This window comes from Dama dama, unplaced genomic scaffold (assembly GCF_033118175.1).
Source record: "Dama dama isolate Ldn47 unplaced genomic scaffold, ASM3311817v1 ptg000183l, whole genome shotgun sequence".
In the NCBI taxonomy this organism is placed as follows: domain Eukaryota; kingdom Metazoa; phylum Chordata; class Mammalia; order Artiodactyla; family Cervidae; genus Dama; species Dama dama.
Genome location: NW_026870983.1, coordinates 994,173 through 1,011,868, shown reverse-complemented (window position 1 = coordinate 1,011,868; position 17,696 = coordinate 994,173).

Sequence of the window (17,696 nt, the reverse complement as noted above, 5' to 3'; positions counted from 1 at the left end):
TGCAGCCCAGAACACCCACAGAGATTCACAGAATTGGATTGAGAAGAGAAGATGGAGGGAGGAAATAGAAGAGATCTGGGGGAGAAAAAGGAGAGTCAAAGGGGGAGAGAGTGATCAAACCAGTAATCACACTCCTGAGTAAAAATGGGTACTGAAAGTTGGATTCCTAAATGAATGTCCAAACTTAATATCAAATACTGAAAAACAAAGATTAAAAATCTAGAGTAGAGGTTGGACTCTTAAAAATACAATGTGAAAAATATCACAAAAACAAAAAAACTTTAAGACATATATATGAAGTTCTCTTTAAAAATAGGATACTTTTTTTTTTTTTTTTTTGCCAGGTTATAGTGGGTTATAAAAATGAAAATTAACGAGTAATAGAGGAATTTTTAAAAAAAAGGAAGAGAAAAAAATTTAATTACAAAATAAAAATAATAGTAAAAATTATATCTAGGAATTTCTCTGGAGCTGTTGCGGGCAGTGTGGGTTTGATTCAGTTTCAGATAGCTCCTTGTTCCAGCTTACTTCTCAATATCTATAGACCCCTTCCAGTGTAGTTGGTGTTTCCTATAGGGATTTTAATCTGTTGCACCTGTCACTTCTAAAGCAGTTTGTTTATTTGGCTTCTGTTTGCAGGTCTCTTCAGTGTCTAATTTCCACCCTGACACAAGCGGGTGGAGGTGGTCTCTTGCTTAGGCTCACTTGTTCAGTCGTGCTGTGGGGAGGGAGGGGCACTGCAGACAAATATCACTGGCATGTGTGGGGAGCACTCACAGTGTTCCAGCCATCCTGGGTTTGCCCCTGCTCACAGTGCATGTGCTTTCCCCATCTACACTGCTCAGGCTCCAGGCTGCTTTACAGGGAGCGGGCCCTGAGCTGTGTGCACTCCCCAGGCCTAAGCCGCTCAGATTCTGGTTTTCGGGTATTCCAGAACGACACAGACTCAGTCGGGCCTGCGTTTTGTGCCTTCCCTGGTCGGAGCAGCCCAGGCAGCAGGAGCTTGACTAGCACACTCTCCCCTGGTGTGGTGCACCTTATCCCCTCCATGGCCCCAGCCTCAGTTTCTGCACACGATGAACGGGTGAGCCTTGTGCCCCTTCTGGGAAGCTGATTTCTGGCTGTGACCCTCCTAGCAAATGTTAACCATCCAGAATCTCAGGAAGTCTTTGGTTAGAAGGTGGAGGCCTGTTTGCCGTTTGGTAGGGGGTGCTGTCTCTGGGGCCAAATTTGCCCCTTTCCCCTCCCACCTGCCTCCTGCCTCCAGTGAGGGATGGGCCAGTCAGTAGCCAGCTAGCTCTTGTCTGGTATTTGCACAGTCCTTCGTTCTGGGAATGGGGAGTAGTGTGTAAATTTAAGGGTTTTCCCAAGTTAATTATCTCTCTCTTTCTATCCCACAGTTTAAGCTCCTATCTCGCGTTAGCTCCCTCTGATTGCCCTCAGGGTATTCAGGCCCCGTCCTTATCCTAAGCAATGCTGGTGGCTCTCCGTTTAGCCCCCACTTGCTGGTGGCAGATGAGAGAGTCTGGGGTAGTTTTCTGCTGGGAGTTGATTTTAGGCATGTAATCTGTGGGTTTTATTTATTTTCCCTCTGAGTTAGGTTGCCCTCCAAGATTCAAAAACTTCCCCCAGACCCGCCAGTGAAAGGGTTTCCTGGTGTTTGGAAGCTTCCTCTATTAAGACTCCCTTCCTGGGACGGATCTCTGTCCCTAAACCTATTGTCTCTCTTTTTATCTTTTGTATTTTGTCCTACCTCCTTTTGAAGATGATGGGCTGCTTTTCTGGGTGTCTGATGTCCTCTAATAGCGATGAGAAGTTGTTTTGTGGAGTTTGCTCAGTGTTCAAATGCTCTTTCAATTAATTTGCGGGGGTGAAAGTGGTCTCCTCATCCTATTCCTCTGCCCTCTTTGGAGCCAGTTTAAAAGAAAATTCTAAGGGATTCCAGGAATTCCAAAGTAAAGGAGGACTTCCACAAAGGAAAGCAGGAGACTGAGTCCTGATGTGTTGCCTCACTGCCTCGTGGCTCAGTCTGAGACAGCTGATCTCTACCTTTTAATCAGTTTCCTTAAGGGGTCTGCCAGTGGGGCTCTTCTAGCCACTCACCCTCAGGCCAAGAGGCTTCTTAGTTTACTCCTAGTTGAGCCATTATAAATCCTAAAAGATGATCCTGTGAAAGTGCTGCACTCAATATGTTAGCAAATTTGGAAAACTCAGCAGTGTCCACAGGACTGGAAAAAATCAGTTTTCATTCCAATCCCAAAGAAAGACAATGCCATGGAATGCTCAAACTACCACACAATTGCACTCATCTTACACGCTAGTAAAGTAATGCTCAAAATTGTCCAAGCCAGGCTTCAGCAATATGTGAACAGTGAACTTCCAAAAGTTCAAGTTGGTTTTAGAAAAAGCAGAGGAACCAGAGATCAAATTGCCAACATCCAATGGATCATTGAAAATGCAAGACTCTTTTGCAACCAAACAAAGAAGAAAAAACATATATTTCTGCTTTATTGACTGTGCTGAAACATTTCACTGTGTGGATCACAATAAACTGTGGGAAATTCTAAAGGAGATGGGAATACCAGGCCACCTGACCTGCCTCTTGAGAAATGTGTATGCAGGTCAGGAAGCAACAGTTAGAACTGGACATGGAGCAACAGACTGGTTCCAAGTAGGGAAAGGAGTACATTAAGCCTGTGTATTGTCACACTGCTTATCACACTTATATGCAGAGTACATCATGAGGAATGCTAGGCTGTCAGATGCACAAGCTGGACTGAAGATTGCTGGGGGAAATATCAATAACCTCAGATATGAAGAATCCGCCGCCCATAAGGGAGAAAGTGAAAAAGAACTAAAGAGCTTCTTGATAAAAGTGAAAGAAGAGAGTGAAAAAGTTGGCTGAAAGCTCAACATTCATAATACTAGGATCATGGCATCTGGTCCCATCACTTCATGGCAAATAGATGGGGAAACAGTGGAAACAGTGGCTGACTTTATTTTTCTGGGCTCCAAAATCACCACAGGTGGTGATTGCAGCCATGGAATTTAAAAAAAAAAAAAAAGGAAAGAAAGAAAGGAAAAAAGAAAAAGAAAAACTCTTCCTCTTTGAAAGGAAATTTATGACCAACCTAGACAGCATATTTAAAAGCAGAGACATTACTTTGTTAACAAAGGTCCATGTACTCAAGGCTACTGTTTTTCCAGTAGTTGGGTATGGATATGAGATTTGGAGTATAAAGGAAGCTGAGTGCAGGAGAATTCATGCTTTTGAACTGTGGTGTTGGAGAAGGCTCTTGAGAGTGCCTTGGACTGCAAGGAGGTCCAGTCAGTCCATCCTAAAGGAGATCAGTCCTGGGTGTTCATTGGAAGGACTGATGTTGATGCTGAAAGTCCAATACTTTGGCCATCTGAGAGAAGAGCTGACTCATTTGATAAGACCTTGATGCTGGGAAAGATGTATGGCAGGAGGAGAAGGAGACGGCAGAGGATGAGGTGGTTGGATGGCATCACTGACTCAATGAACATGGTTTGGTTGGACTCTGGCAGTTGCTGATGGACAGAGAGCCCTGCCATGATGCGGCACATGGGATCACAAAGAGGTGAACACCCCTGAGCAGTTGAGCTGAACTGAAGTGAACTTGCTGTTAAAGTGAGTTATTTGTGAGGATTTTCAGAAGAAATGGAATGAAGAAACCCACATAGAGCAGAGTGAAGCTAAATCTAATCTCAAGTGGAGATGATATTGCACTGGGTGTAGAATTTTCTACATCAAATATGTAATTGTGTATATTTTTCATATGAAGATCCTCATTCAGATTTCCATCTCATATATGGAATTCTCGATTTATCATATGTTAAAATCTGAATGAATGTTTTCTGACACTTGAAACTTTGCATGTTTGGAATAAGAAAAGCCTGGTATTAAAGAATCCTTGCTTTCCTGGGATAAAGCCCACTTGGTCATGTTGTATGATTTTTTTAATATGTTGTTGGATTCTGTTTGCTAGAATTTTGTTAAGGATTTTTGCATCTATGTTCATCAGTGATATTGGCCTGTAGTTTTCTTTTTTTGTGGCATCTTTGGTTTTGAAATTAGGGTGATGGTAGCCTCATAGAATGAGTTTGGAAGCTTACCTTTTTCTGCAATTTTCTGGAAGAGTTTGAGTAAGATAGATGTTAGCTCTTCTCTAAATTTTTGGTAGAATTCAGCTGTGAAGCCATCTGGTCCTGGGCTTTTGTTTGCTGGAAGATTTTTGATGACATTTTCGATTTCCTTGCTTGTGATGGGTCTGTTAAGATCTTCTATTTCTTCCTGGTTCAGTTTTGGAAAGTTATACTTTTCTAAGAATTTGTCCATTTCATCCAAGTTTTCCATTTTATTGGCATAGAGCTGCTGGTAGTAGTCTCTTATGATCCTTTGTATTTCAGTGTTGTCTGTCCTATATACTAACAATGAAAAAACAGACAGAGAAATTAAGGAAACAATACCATTCACCATTGCAACAAAAAGAATAAAATACTTAGGAGTATATCTACCTAAAGAAACAAAGGACCTATACATAGAAAACTATAAAACACTGATGAAAGAAATCAAAGAGGACACAAACAGATGGAGAAACATACCGTGTTCATGGATTGGAAGAATTAATATTGTCAAAATGGCTATTCTTCCCAAAGCAGTCTATAGATTCAATGCAATCCCTATCAAGCTTCCAACGGTATTTTTCACAGAACTAGACCAAAGAATTTCACAATTTGTATGGAAATACAAAAAACCTCGAATAGCCAAAGTAATCTTGAGAAAGAAGAATGGAGCTCGAGGAATCAACCTGCCTGACTTCAGACTCTACTACAAAGCCACAGTCATCAAGACAGTATGGTACTGGCACAAAGACAGAAATATAGATCAATGGAACAGAATAGAAAGCCCAGAGATAAATCCACGAACCTATGGACACCTTATCTTTGACAAAGGAGGCAAGGATATACAATGGAAGAAAGACAACCTCTTTAACAAGTGGTGCTGGGAAAACTGGTCAACCACTTGTAAAAGAATGAAACTAGAACACTTTCTAACACCATACACAAAAATAAACTCAAAATGGATTAAAGATCTAAATGTAAGACCAGAAACTATAAAACTCCTAGAGGAGAACATAGGCAAAACACTCTCCGACATAAATCAAAGCAAGATCCTCTATGACCCACCTCTCAGAATATTGGAAATAAAAGCAAAACTAAACAAATGGGACCTAATGAAACTTAAAAGCTTTTGCACTACAAAGGAAACTATAAGTAAGGTGAAAAGACAGCCCTCAGATTGGGAGAAAATAATAGCAAATGAAGAAACAGACAAAGGATTAATCTCAAAAATATACAAGCAACTCCTGCAGCTCAATTCCAGAAAAATAAATGACCCAATCAAAAAATGGGCCAAAGAACTAAACAGACATTTCTCCAAAGAAGACATACAGATGGCTAACAAACACATGAAAAGATGCTCAACATCACTCATTATTAGAGAAATGCAAGTCAAAACCACAATGAGGTACCATTACCCGCCAGTCAGGATGGCTGCTATCCAAAAGTCTACAAGCAATAAATGCTGGAGAGGGTGTGGAGAAAAGGGAACCCTCTTACACTGTTGGTGGGAATGCAGACGAGTACAGCCGCTATGGAAAACAGTGTGGAGATTTCTTAAAAAACTGGAAATAGAACTGCCATATGACCCAGCAATCCCACTTCTGGGCATACACACTGAGGAAACCAGATCTGAAAGAGACACGTGCACCCCAATGTTCATCGCAGCACTGTTTATAATAGCCAGAACATGGAAGCAACCTAGATGCCCATCAGCAGATGAATGGATAAGGAAGCTGTGGTACATATACACCATGGAATATTACTCAGCCATTAAAAAGAATTCATTTGAACCAGTCCTAATGAGATGGATGAAGCTGGAGCCCCTTATACAGAGTGAAGTAAGCCAGAAAGATAAAGAACATTACAGCCTACTGACACATGTATATGGAATTTAGAAAGGTGATAACGATAATCCTATATGCAGAACAGAAAAAGAGACACAGAAATACAGAACAGACTTTTGAACTTTGTGGGAGAATGTGAGGGTGGGATATTTCAAAAGAACAGCATGTATACTATCTATGGCGAAACAGATCACCAGCCCAGGTGGGATGCACGAGACAAGTGCTCCAGCCTGGTGCACTGGGAAGACCCTGAGGAATCGGGTGGAGAGGGAGGTGGGAGGGGGGATCGGGATTGGGAATACATGTAAATCCATGGCTGATTCATATCAATGTATGACAAAACCCACTGGAAAAAAAATAATAATAATAATAAAAATTAAAAATAATAAAAAAAAAAGAAAAAAGAAAAGCCTGGTAAAGGTTTCTTTAAACCTGAAATATGAACTCTGTATGTCACATATAAAAATATGGGTTCAGTTTTGACAGATGAAATATACATATATACATATTTTAATATGAAAACATGTGGATGCATTTTTGTGCATGTAATTAGAAAATCTGAATATTGATAAGCAGGACTGCATAATGTAATCCATACATGAGATATGGACTTCTGATACTTTGTATATGAAAATATCACCTTAGCTTTTCAAACAAGCAGTATGATATTTCCTATATTTTAATATGCTAATCTGTGCAGAGTTCATGTTATACTAATTAACTATGAAGTAAACTCTATTTCACATTTGAAAAGTCATTTCACATCAGGCAGAATGGCTGCTATCCAAAAGTCTATAAGCAATAAATGCTGGAGAGGGTGTGGAGAAAAGGGAACAGTCTTACACTGTTGGGAATGCAAACTAGTACAGCCACTGTGGAGAACATTGTGAAGAACATCCCTTACAAAAACTGAAAATATAACTGCCATTTGACTCAGCAATCCCACTACTGGGCATACACACTGAGGAAACCAGTATTAAAAGAGACACGTGCACCCCAATGTACATTGTGGCATTGTTTATAATAGGAAGGCCATGGAAACAACCTAGATGTCCATCAGCAGGGGAATGGATAAGAAAGCTGTGGTACATATACACAATGGAATATTACTCAGCCATTAAAAAAAATATACATTTGAATCAGTTCTAATGAGGTGGATACAACTGGAGCCTATTATACAGAGTGAAGTAAGCCAGAAATAAAAACACCAGTACAGTACACTAATGCAGATATATGTGGAATTTAGAAAGATGGTTATGGTAACCCTATAAGGGAGACAGCAGAAAAGAGACACAGATGTATAGAACAGTCTTTTGGTCTCTGTGTGAGAGGGAGAGGGTGGGATGATTTCGGAGAATGGCATTGAAACATGCATATTATCATATGTGAAAAGAATCATAAAGCTCACAGCTCACGGCTCAAGTGATGGTGCACTGGGATGACCCAGAGGGATGGGATAGGGAGGGAGGTGCAAGGGGGGTTCAGGATGGGGAACACATATACACCTGTGACAGATTCATGTCAATGTATGGCAAGACTACTACATTATTGTAAAATAATTAGCCTCCAGTTAAAATAAATATATTTATATTTAAAAAAGAGAAAATCTGAACACAACACTTTATACAAGAAATTTGAAATTTTCTATATATGACATATGAACATATGAGTTGCAATGTTAGGAATATTGAATTCTCTACTTTTCATATATGAATAACAGGATATCAACCATACTCCCTGAAGTGTGGAATACTGTATATTTCACATATGACATTTTGGACACATCTTATCCAGTATGAAATATTCAAAGCTTTCAACATCACACATGAAAAGCTGCACTCTGATTTTCCTACATGAATATGGAATTCTCTGTGTTTAGCATAGGAAAACCTGGAGACAAATTATCTTATAAGAAATATTGACTTCTATATGTTTTGCATTAGAAAATTTGGGCACAGATTCTCTTCTGAAACAAGACACTTTCTACATACAATTTATGAAAATCTGGGCATAGTGTTTTTGGTGAACAAGAAATATAGCCGTCTGTATAACATGTGAGAATCTGGACATACCTTATCCTACATGAAAAATGAAATATTCTTTCTCAATTAAAAACTGGGTTAGATATTCTTTTTTCCTCGATGACCTATAAAATTCTCTGCATTTCACATATGAAAATTTAGGCAAAAATTTTTTTACAGGAAATTTGGAATTCTCATTTCACAGACTAAATTCTGAAATCAGTCATCCAAAATGCAACTTTGGATACTTTACTCATATTATGAAATTTTTCTATATTTTTACATGCAAAATGGGATGCAGGTATTCATATAAGAAAAGCAAGTAACCGGTTTTCCTGTATGAAAGTTGGTCTTCTATGTATTTCTTATATAAAAACCTGGATGCAGATTACCTACATAGAATATTGAATTCTTTGTAATTCACAGATGAACGTCTATGTGAAGATGTTCCGTCATGAAATGTGGAACTTTGTAATTCCACATAATTTTGTTCATTCCACATAAAAATGAAAATCCAACATGAATGGTTGAATCCCTATATTTCACAGTTGGAAACCTGGGTGTGACTAGTGGTCCCTGAATAATGGAATCTTCCATGTTTTCATGCGTTAATCTAGGTCCAGGAATTCCTACATGAAACACGATTCTCTCTGCTACACATATGAAAATCCTTGGTGCCGAATGTTATGAAATATGGATTTCTCTACACATCACATATGACAATGTAATCACAGATTTTCTTAAATGAAATGGGGAATCATTTTCATTTTGCATTGAAAATGTATTCCCACAATATCCATAATGAAGCATGGAATCCTCTGTATTTCACATATGCACATCTGTTCGCTGATATTCCAACATGTAATGTGGAATTCTCTATATTTCATATGCAAACATCTTGGCACTGATTTTCCAACGTGAAATATGGGTTTTGCATTACTACATGTGTGAAAATCCAAGAATATGGACTACACTGCATTTCATAATTGAAAATCAGTGTGCAGATTTTCTTAGAGAAATTTGGAATCTTCTATATTAAAATATATGGGTGAAAACTGTCCTGGGTACAAGGTGGATTTCTCAATATTATACATGGGACAATCCAAGAGCACTTTACTGAGAAGAAATTTGAAATTTTATTTTGGTCTTATTGAGAATTTGTGGGTAATTCTAAATAAAAAAGAATATGGACATCCCTTTCTTTCTTTGTTTAATAGTCCTATCTGGTCAGAGATTTTCAAATATAATATTTGTAATTTTCTTAACTTTATGTGAAAAATTCTACTTACATCTCTTCATAGATGAAACATAAAATCTCTGACATTTCATATGTGATGATGGCTTCAGATTTCAAACATGAAATATGGAACTAAAAGATAATTTGTATATGAAAATCTGAACAATGTTATTACTTAGGAAATACGTGGAAGACTCTGAATGTCAATTTTTGAAATGGACATGCAGTCGTTCCCACTTGAAATTGGAGTTTCCTATATTTCATATCCAAACAGAAGGTACTAATTTTCTAAATGAAACACAAAATCCTCTATAGTTGTCATAAGTAAATATTGGTGTCTATTTTATTATCTAAAATATGAAACACTCTCTACTGAACTTGATCAGATTCGGGTGCTGATGAAACTAAATGAATTATGGAGTTCTCTCTATTTAACATCTGAAAACCTAAGCAATGTGTTCCTCGATGAAATATGATATTCTCGATATTTCAATGCAAATTTGTGCACAGGAGGATTTTCTATATGGAATTCTATATGATATTCTACATGAAATTCTCCATATTTCACATAAGGAAGTAGATACAGATTTCCCTACATGAAATTCAGAATTTTCTGTATTTCACAAATAAAAATAATCTCAGATTCACTGAACAGAGTATGGACTAATCTATTGTGCTTATGAAAATCTGGGCTCATATTTTCAAATAGAAAATTCCACACTCAAAACTTGATATGTACAGTATGCAGAAATCCATATATCAGCACCTACAGGATAATGGAAAAAATAGATCATCCTATTGTCCATGTAGGAAAAATCATCAAGTGAATTTCCATATGTAAATTCCAGAGAACTCAAGATTCCACGTTAGAAATCTGCACATAGATTTTCATATGTGAAACATGGAGATTTCATATTTTAATGTAGTAAAATTGGTGCAAATGTTAGATACATATTTATTAGGAAGTCTATATTGTATGGAAGACATCCAGAAGACTGATATTCACATAAAAAGTGGAGAATATTTTATGTAGGAAACCTGCACACATATTATTACATGAAATAAAGAGAGAAATCCAATATCCACATAGGAGAAGCTGTGTTCATCTTTTCATATGAAAAGTAGATGACATTTCCTGTTTCAGGCTTGATGATCAAAAATCAAATTTTACAGATGATTTTTCCTTATTCTTTGAGGAAAGTCACTGCACAGATTTTATCAAAAATTCATGAAAATTCCAATTGCTATGTAGAAATACATCCATCCAGATTTTAAAATATACAATAAAGGAAATTCTATATTTCACTTGAAAATTCGATGTTTCAAATCAGCATAAGACTCTCACATAGGAAATATAGGGAACTGTTTATTTTCGGGTAGGAAAATAGGAGCACAGATCTTCATGTGTGCAAAAGAGTTCCACGAATGCAAACTAATACAGCCGCTATGGAAAACAGTGCGGAGATTTCTTAAAAAACTGGAAATAGAACTGCCATGTGACCCAGCAATCCCCCTTCTGGGCATAAACACTGAGGAAATCAGATCTGAAAGAGACACGTGCACCCCAATGTTCATCGCAGCACTGTTTATAATAGCCAGAACATGGAAGCAACCTAGATGCCCATCAGCCGATGAATGGATAAGGAAGCCGTGGTACATATACACCATGGAATATTACTCAGCCGTTAAAAAAGAATTCATTTGAATCAGTCCTAATGAGATGGAAGAAACTGGAGCCCCTTATACAGAGTGAAATAAGCCAGAAAGATAAAGAACATTACAGCATACTAACACATATATATGGAATTTAGAAATATGGTAACAATAACTCTATATGCAAAACAGAAAAAGAGACACAGAAATACAGAACAGACTCTGGAACTCTGTGGGAGAAGGTGAGGGTGGGATGTTTTGAAAGAACAGCATGTATATTATCTATGGTGAAACAAGATCACCAGCCCAGGTGGGATGCATGAGACAAGTGCTTGGGCCTGGTGCACTGGAAAGACCCAGAGGAATCGGGTGGAGAGGGAGGTGGGAGTGGGGATCGGGATGGGGAATATGTGTACATCTATGGCTGATTTATATCAATGTATGACAAAACTCACTGAAATGTTGTGAAGTAATTAGCCTCCAACTAATTAAAAAAAAAAAAAAAAAAGAGTTCCACGTTTCATGGAGAAATATCCTGATGCTGATTTCTATTTTGTCTGAAACATAAAAGAAATCCATATTTCTGTGGAAAATACCATTGGTAGCTTGATAGAGATTGCATTGAATCTATAGATTGCTTTGGGTAGTATAGTCATTTTGACAACATTGATTCTTCCAATCTATGAACACGGTATGTTTCTCCATCTGTTTGTGTCCTCTTTGATTTCTTTCATCAGTGTTTTATAGTTTTCTATGTATAGGTCTTTCGTTTCTTTAGGTAGATGTACTCCTAAGTATTTTATTATTTTTGTTGCAATGGTGCATGGTATTGTTTCCTTAATTTCTCTTTCTGTTTTCTCATTGTTAGTGTAAAACGCACAGAGATTTCTGTGCGTTAATTTTATATCCTGCAACTTTACTATATTCGTTGATTAGCTCTAGTAATTTTCTGGTAGAGTCTTTAGGGTTTTCCATGTAGAGGATCATGCCATCTGCAAATAGTGAGAGTGTCACTTCTTCTTTTCCTATCTGGATTCCAAAAATATACAAGCAACTCCTGCAGCTCGATTCCAGAAAAAATAAATGACCCAATCAAAAAATGGATCAAAGAACTAAACAGGCATTTGTCCAAAGAAGACATACAGATGACTAACAAACACATGAAAAGATGCTCAACATCACTCATTATCAGAGAAATGCTAATCAAAACCACAATGAGGTACCATTACACGCCAGTCAGGATGGCTGCTATCCAAAAGTTTATAAGCAATAAATGCTGGAGAGGGTGTGGAGAAAAGTGAAGCCTCTTACACTGTTGGTGGGAATGAAAACTAGTACAACCGCTACGGAGAACATTGTGGAGATTTCTTAAAAACCTGGAAATAGAACTGCCATATGACCCAGCATATACCCACTTCTGGGTATACACACCAAGGAAACCAGATCTGAAAGAGACACATGAACCCCAATGTTCATCGCAGCACTGTTTACTATTGCCAGGACATGGAAGCAAACTATATGTCCATCAACAGACGAATGGATAAGGAAAATGTGGTACATATACACCGTGGAATATTACTCAGCCGTTGAAAATAATTCATTTCAATCAGAACCCATTAAGCCAGAAAGATAAAGACCAATACAGTACACTAATGCATATATATGGTATTTAGAAAGATGGCAACAATATCCCTATATGCAAAACAGAAAAAGAGACACAGATGTACAGAATAGTCTTAGGGACTCTGTGGGAGAAGGCGAGGGTGGGATGTTTTGAGAGAACAGCATTATATTTATATTATCAAGGGTGAAACAGATCACCAGCCCAGGTTGGATGCATGAAACAAGTGCTCAGGCCTGGTGTACTAGGAAGACCCAGAGGGATCGGGGGTGGGGGACAGGGAGGTGGGAGGGTGGATCGTGATGGGGAATACATATAAATCCATGGCTGATTCATGTCAATGTATGGCAAAAGCCACTACAATATTGTAAAGTAATTAGCCTCCAACTAATAAAAATAAATGGAAAAAAAATCCATATTTGATTGAAAAAATCAAGAATATTTTCATACATGAAATATACAGATTTATATTTTGTGTAGAAAATTCTATATTTCATGCAAAATATCAGGAACTGATCTTCATATGGAAAACATAAGTTTCTTTATTTCATGTGTGAAGAGCTTCATCCTCATTTTCATATGTGAAATACAGAGGTTTCATATTAATAGAGGAAAATATTTCCCCCAGATTTTCATATGTGAATTATACAAAGTTCACTTGTTCATGTAATCACTCCCTTGTTGTGGTTGTTGTTTTTTGGTACCAGTTGATTGCTTTCATTCCCATGTCGATCAAGTCAGTGCCTTATTTCACCTTCGCATGTTTTCCTGGAAGGTTACAAAATCTTGAGGTTTTCTTGTGTGTGGGACTGATCTGCAAAGAGATTTGAGGGTCTGCAAGTGCTTTCCATGGACAGCTGAGTGCTATGCACTGTGTGCTCTTTGTTCTTGCATCACCTTGGACAGGTTCACAGTATCAATCATTTTAGCATAACTCCATTCCTTGAGTTTCCCTTCCAGGAGCCACACACACATGGCACAGGGCCTCGGGCTGAGCTGACTTGGAGCATCTCCTTCTCAGCCTTCACCTCTCATGATCATTCTTTGTCAATCTCCTGCCCTCATCACAGGTCCAGCACTGCCTTGAGACCCAAAACCTCCAGAGCAAGGTACCCCTGCTCTACCTAACTGGGTACTTTTCTCTTTGCAACTGTTTGCCTGTTCTCCCAAGGATTATCTTCCTGTAGAAGGAAAAGACCAAATAGACTGGAAATGTACTTTGATTTGTTCTGTTTAGTTCCTTCATCTTCATTCTAACCTATGTTCTTTTCTCTCTTGTAGATTTCTTAACACTGAGCTAGTGACCCACGTGTGCTCTCTTAAGCCACCAACTTAGCTTTGAATTTGCAAAGCTTCCAGGGAAGTTGCAGAGGTGGGAACTCTTGGAACCCAGATCAGGATTCTCAAAACATAACTTGATGGCATGTTGGCTGTTTAAGCTAGCCTGGCAAATGGTCAGTGAGGGGAAATGATTAAAAAACTACAATATTACACTCCCCTCCTCTCTCTCTGAAAGTGAAAAATAAATTCATGTGATGTTACTCTCCCTATGACAGGAGGCTAGAAATAATCCTTGGTCCCAGAATTAGGGAGTTGAAGGGTAAGAAAGCAATATAAAATAACTGACTGTTCTTTATTAACATACTTTTCCAAACATAGATTTCTTTGTTGGACTAAACCTATAAATAAATATTTGTCCAAAATCACATTCATTCAGCCTACTTCAGTCACTTCAGACATCCTATTTCTGTGAGACCTCTGTGTGCATGAACTAAATTAGTTTATTTTTCTTAATCTCTCTTGAGCTCACATAATTATCAGGAGACCCAACACGACCTCAGAGAGGGTAAGAGAGGAACTTGCCCATTCTGCCTCTAGATAGACAAGGTCTCACACATTCACAGACTCAGAAAGGAGTTGAGAAGGTCCTAAGGTTCTACCTCTGGTTAATCTGTACTCTCCAAGAGAACTGGATGGGAAAATTTGGGAAAATGAATGTGTATACAGTAATGTTGGCGTGTACCCAAACCCCTATATTATCTGCAAAGACTAGGACTGTGGTTTAAAATAAACAAAAAAATGAGCAAACAAACCTCATCTTTTACTGTTCTCCTCTACTCCTTGTCTCTCCATCCCAAAGATTAAGAAGAATATCTTTTTGCCACCTATGTACTGGAACAGAGATGTCACTGACTACACACTACATTACAAAGAAAATAGTCTATACAAAAATTGTTTGGGCAAAGTAACCAAAATAATCCAGTAAAACCAGCAGTCACAAATGAATATGAGGGTAGAAGCTTCCTCTCCATTTACTGAATTCCAAAATTCAAAACCTCTAATTTTCAACGAAAATTAAAGGGCATGAAGTGAAACAATTGTGAATTTGCCATTTGCAGGTTAGATAAGCAAATTAATAGAAGCTTTGCATGAGGAAACCAATTATATTAACTTTGCAGGCAAATGTTAAATCAAAGGTCATCCTTATGCTAACATGACAAAGGAAGTCTTAGACCAGCAACTACAAGAACCAGGACAACAAGGTGTAACCAAATAGAAAGATGTATATTTATATATACAATTAAGTTTATGGGACTTCAAGAGAAAGATAAATACCATAGTTTGTCACATATAGACTCTAGAAAAATGATACTGAAGAATTTATTTTACAGGGCAAATGGACAAACAGACATGAAGAATAGACCTATGGATATGGGAAGAGGGGAGGAGAAGGAGAGGTGCACAGAAAGACTAACATGGAAACTTACATTACCATGGGTAAAATAGTCATTGGGAATTTTGTCTATGGCTCAGGAAACTCAAACAGGGTATCTGTATCAACCTAGAAGGGTGAGTTCAGGAGGGAGATGGGAGGGGGTTTCAAAAGGGAGGGGATATATGTATACCTATGTCTGATTCATGTTGTGATTTGACAGAAAACAGCAAAATTTTGTAAAGCAATCATCCTTCAATAAGAAAATCAATTACTTAAGTAAACTGCACCATGTGGACTGAATCCACAAAGGGACGTTTCAAAGGAAGGTTTGAGCCCACAGAAGAATCAGAAAATGTAAAGTTAGGTTAGCTTAGGTGAATTCAGGTGGCTGTTTAGCCACCTTGATTAATAATGCCAAGGTCACAGATTCATTCATACAGCATTGACTGGGATATCTGATTTATTCCATCTACCGGGAAGGTGAGGTACAAAATCTCTCTACAGAAGAGCTGTACTTCCTGCTTGTCCAGGATAAATCATTTTCCCTCTCCTCTGTGGTCACCTCCCCTGCACAATATCAGTGTCCCCAGCCTGATATTCAACTTGGACAGGTAGCTAAGCGTGTCTTCATCTTGGTCATTCGGCTGACATCTGAGGGTGGTTCACAAACCTCTTTATGTCAAGGAGTTTCTAGAGGCTAGACGTGAAAGTGCTGGAAGAAGAAACCTAGCCTAAAAGGTAGCCCAGCAGTATCTCAGTTCAACTTGTTACTAGTAACTAGTCACCTTCCTTCAACACAGACAGGTTGAAGGCCCAAAAATCCTTCCTTTTGTTTCTAACAGCAAGGCACCAAACTCCATCTCAGCCTCCTAAAGCATAGCTAATTTCTGGAAAACAAACACTCCTAGCTACAAACTAGCATGGGCACTTACAAATCCCAATTTAACCCCAAGTTCATTCAGTTTTTTGAAGAAGACCTGTGTAGCAGACAACTCTTTCCTTGAAGAGTCTCTTGCGTTAATGGCAGTTACGAGTTGATCTGCTGCACCTAAACATCAAGTGTCAATTTGTGCCAATTAGAACATCAAGAAGCACCCATAGTCTCAGAAAATGATTTGCAGGAGGTCTATGGGGTCGCACAGATTCGGACACAACTGAAGCGACTTAGCAGCAGCAGCAGAGAATAGTCATAATCCAATAAACACATTTTCTACCCTATCTGCCAGATCTGTACACTGCTTTCATAACTGCCCAGATAACGTGAATTCCACAAGCAACACCCAAGGGTTCCAAATTTTACCCGAAAGCTAGGGATTCCCCAGATGACGGAGCTTCTTTGTCCAGTTGGAGATTCCGCTTCTGAAAGATCTTATGTTTCAGTTCACAGTAGGCCCTTTACCGGGCCCACAGGCTGTAGCTAAAAAGCCCCATGCCACTTGATTTGTTTTGGGTGAGACCTCAGATCCTCCACACCTTCTTCCCAGTACAAACACACAAAACAACACAGCAGAAATTTTGAGCTTGTTTATGTATCTTAAGGTCATTCCAGGTTCGTGGAACAAGTATCCTGAGTTATCATCGGCCATTCTTTCTAATTTACAGTCCTGGAAAGGGGCACTGCAGAAATATATTGACCAGTCTCCCTCTGTCTGTGGATGCCTTTTGCCTCCTCTTCTGGTTGCTCCAAATCTCATCCTGCTGCCTTCATGTCAGCACCTATAATGGTGAAGAAACACACACACAGACACGGGCAACATAATCACGTGCATGGACATGCACACATGCAAGACACAGGGGGCACAACACAAACATGGAACAGGTGCTTCAGTAGTTGAAAATGCCTGTGCCCAGCTATGTGGGAGATGGAATCCCTAGGCACCACATTCTGCCCTTTTGGTATTCCTTTCCATTTCTGCCCCCAGCCCTTCAGTATTATCCTGAGCCAGCCTTAAATCATTTCCAGCTTTGTCTGTGCAGTGGTGGTGAAAGGCCACGTGGTGAGTGTGGAAATTCAGAGAAGACCCCAACATTAGCACAAAAATTCAATGGTACACCTTAATACTAAAACCAGACAAAGATGCCACAAAAAAGAAAACTACAGGCCAATATCATTGACGAGCATAGATACAAAAATCCTCAATAAAATTCTAGCAAAAAGAACTCAACAACATTGTAAAAATACACATCATGACCAATTGGGCTTTATCCCAGTACTGCAAGAATTCTTCAAAATTCACAAATTAATCGATGGGATACACCACATTAACAAATTGAAATATAAAAACTGTATGATTTTCTCAATAGATGCAAAGGAAGCCTTTGACAAAATTCAACATCCATTTATGATATAAACAACACAGAAGGCAGGCATAGAAAGCACATACCCGAACATAAGAAAAGCCATATATGATAAACCTACAGCAAACATTATCCTTAATGGTGAAAAATTGAAAACATT